Source organism: Hipposideros armiger, unplaced genomic scaffold, assembly GCF_001890085.2.
Source record: "Hipposideros armiger isolate ML-2016 unplaced genomic scaffold, ASM189008v1 scaffold_71, whole genome shotgun sequence".
NCBI lineage: Eukaryota > Metazoa > Chordata > Mammalia > Chiroptera > Hipposideridae > Hipposideros > Hipposideros armiger.
Window position 1 is genome coordinate 3597859 of NW_017731421.1, and position 3545 is coordinate 3601403.

Here is a 3545-nt window from a genome sequence, read left to right on the forward strand (position 1 = left end):
ATTGGGGGATTGGATGGGGAAGGAGGGGTTTAATAAGATACTAAAACCAGCCATTTTTTCTTTATTCTCTTTGTTACAAATGTTTCGCCACCTAGAACAAGTGCTTGGTTGACTCTCTTTTTTAATCTGGAGGAAGGGTCATCACTGACTGGTTGACTGTAAGTTACCTGAGGACGGGGCCCAGGGCTCTGTATCCCAGTTCCTAGTATATATTAGATGCGCAATATTTTTGGAAGAAAAACGGCTATGAAAAAGCAATGGTTAATGAAGATTAAGATCTCAAGAAAGAGAACCAAAATGCCTGATTCTGCTCAGGCCTAAGGCTTTCATTCAAGCATTTTTATTCATTAAATCAGTCTTTCTTCTTTATGCCCTCTCTTGCTCCCACTCAATGCCATGTCCTAATTAAGTGGTTTTGTTTTATTACCTGGCACCAGGAAATGACACGAATTGCAGACCTCCCAAATGAACACCTGCTCCCTATATTTTTTAGGTGAAAGAACTGACAGGCTCCATGGAGGGGCTAAGAATGCCTTCCTTTAACAACCTGAGTGAAAAGAATACCGGTTTTCATATATTTTCTTTTACTACCAAAAGGTTAGAAATTAAAAAGGCTTTGCAGCTTGTACATACTTTTATCACGGGGCGCTTTTACTCAAGCCCTGAAGGCCTCCAGCCCAATTGTGTAACAATTTGGTTCGGATTTAATTTGGCGACACTTTTGATGTCCCACCTTTGTTCCAGGCAATCTATTGGTTTCTTGCTGGAGCCACCTGGCCCACCAGGTGATGTGGCTTTCATTATAAGCTTTGGTTTATTGAGGCTTGGGGATCTGCGCGCTGTGGGGTAGACCAGAAGTACTAGCAGGTGGCTGGTTTGTCCCTCAAGATATTTAAAAATGTGGGACTAAGCGGCCAACTTAAAGAAGTTAGATTTTACATTAAAAAAAAAATCTAGATTTGCAGCCTCTTTTGGAAGATTGGAAGGCCTGGTAATACTGGGTCCATTGTCCCGCATTCCAGGGTCTGGCTGGTGTTTGAGTGGAGGCTGCTGCCAGCTTGAGATGGCTGACTCTCCATTGCCCACAGTCACCCTCGGCCCTCTATGTTGAAAACCCTTCAGACTGCTCATTACTTTTAAGACACAGACCAACATTCTTTCCATGACCACAAGGCCTGCAGAGCCTGACTCCTGCCTGTCTTTTCAACCCCATCTTGTGCCGGGAATTATAACAGCAGACACACATACAGTGTTAAACCTGTGCCCATTTCTTTCATGCCTCACCACGGCCCTTGGAGAGAGGTACTGTTATTATCCTCACTTTATAGGTGAGGAAAGTGAGGTACAGAGAAGTCAAGTCACTTGTCCAATAACACACAGCTAGGAAGAGGCAGGTCTGGGGTTCAAACCCAGGCAGCCAGCCACCTGGAGACTCTGCTGTTAATCACTCCACTCCTTCTCTTTGCATCCCAGCCACGTGGTTCTCTCCCACCACAGGTTTTATGGGCGCTGATCTCCCCGCCTAGCGTGTCTGCCTGCCTTCCCCAACCTTCTCCACCACTGGATTTTCCCTCACCCTTCAGTTCCAGCTCCAATGCCACTTCCTCAGGGAAGCCTCTCCATGCCTGAACCCCCAGAACTCATACTTTTGGCTCCTTTCCTCTCGAGCAATGTCCTTCAAACAGAAGATTCTATGATGATGGAAATTCTGTCTTTGTGCTGAGCAGCATGGTCGCCACAAGCCACATGGGTTGTAAGGCACTTGGCTCATGTGACTGAAGAACTGAATTATTCATTTTGTTTAATTTTAGTTAAAATTAAAGGTTGTGGCTAGTGACAACCCTGTTGGATGGCACAACTTTAGAGCATTCGTCACCCATTGGAATTACACGCCCTCGGGCCTGTTGATTTGATGTGTGTGTCAGTCATGGGCCATAAGTTCCACAAGGGTGGACATGGTGTCTTCTGCTTCTCATAGTCAGTACCTGGCACAGCCCAGAGACTGACCGAATAGACAAAACTTATAGCTTTTGTCTCTATCAGGAGAGAGTGTGCTTGAGAGGGGCCGTCTGAAGCCCCAGGCAGGGAGTAACACTGCAACAGTGTGGACGATTGGGGCACAGTTGCTTTGAACCCAGGCTCCAAAATTTGGGAGCTCTGTGAGCCTCAGTTTTCTCATCAGGAAAATGGACATGGCAATAATTTCTATCTCAGAGGATTATTGTGAAGAATACGTGGATAATTGTTGATAGTAATAGTTAAGATGTACTGTGAGTTTACCATGTCTTCTGAGAGTTTTCTATGTATCATTTTATTCTACCCTCTCAGCGAGCTAATAAGTGAGGCATGGAGGAGCCGGCTAGGTGACATGGGGACATGTAGGGTGACACAGTGGTGCAGCCATGTTTGAGCTCACCTGACTCTTCCTTTCTCTTAATCATTGTATAAAGAGTCTAACTCATGGCAGAAATGCACCCCATCTTTGCTCCCTCCTCCCCCTGCCAGTTCCTCCAGGGTCCATGTATAGCTGTGAACCCCACTGTGGGTGTGAGCCCCTTCTGGGGGCAGCTCTGGGCAGCCAGGGCCCCTGATCCAGGTGGCTGAACCCAGCAGAGCAGGAAAACCCTTCCATGATGGCCTCAGAAGTCCTGAGGCTTGGGGACAGGCAGCGCACCAGGGGTCAGTGAACGGGCTGGCGACTCAGCCAATCTCTTGAGTGACCCTGCTACTGCCCCAGGCCTTGTGTGGCTCCACTGGTCACTCCGAGCCCAGTCCAGCTGTGACAGGTCAGACAGGCGGCTTCCATTTAGGCTCCCTGGAGACTCCTCTTGGAGGGGTTCAGAGTCTGAGGCTGAGAAGGTGGGGGTGGAGGGGAGAAGGAGGGGAGGAGGGGAGGAGCTCTGGGGGTGAGAGGTCAGCTCTGTCCAGGAACCATGGCATTTTGGGAACCATGGCATTTTGGGATTTGTAACCTCTTGGGCAGCACTTTGCAACAAGGTTAATGCTCATAATGATGATAACTAACATTTATTAAGCACTTGAAATGCACCGGGCAATGTTCTAATCACTTGACCCTTCAAATTTGCTTCTCTAATTTAATCCCATTTGACAGATGAGGGCACTGAGGAACAGAGAGGTTAAATAACTAGCCCAAGGTCACACAGTAAGTGGTGAAGTCAGGATTCCAACCCAAGCAGTTGGACTTCAGAACCTAAGTCTCTTTGAAATCATAAGCCCAGGTTATCTCATTTCCTAATTCTTGCCGGGAACCTCGAAGATTAGCCATCTAGTATATCCTGTTCGTTTCAGAGCTGGCACATCTGCAGTCCAAAGAGGAAGAGTCTTGAGGATTTGCTCAAGGACACACCTGTGCACAGAGAGAGAGAGCTGGGCAGAAGCCTAGCCCTGACGTCTAGTTCAGTCACATATTGAAGAAAAATCAGGACGCAACGATGCTTAAAACAACCAGAATTCCATCTCCACTGTGATTTCCAGTAGAGACCTTGATGAAGTATTTCCAGAAGCATGTCCCGTGAGATGCCGGC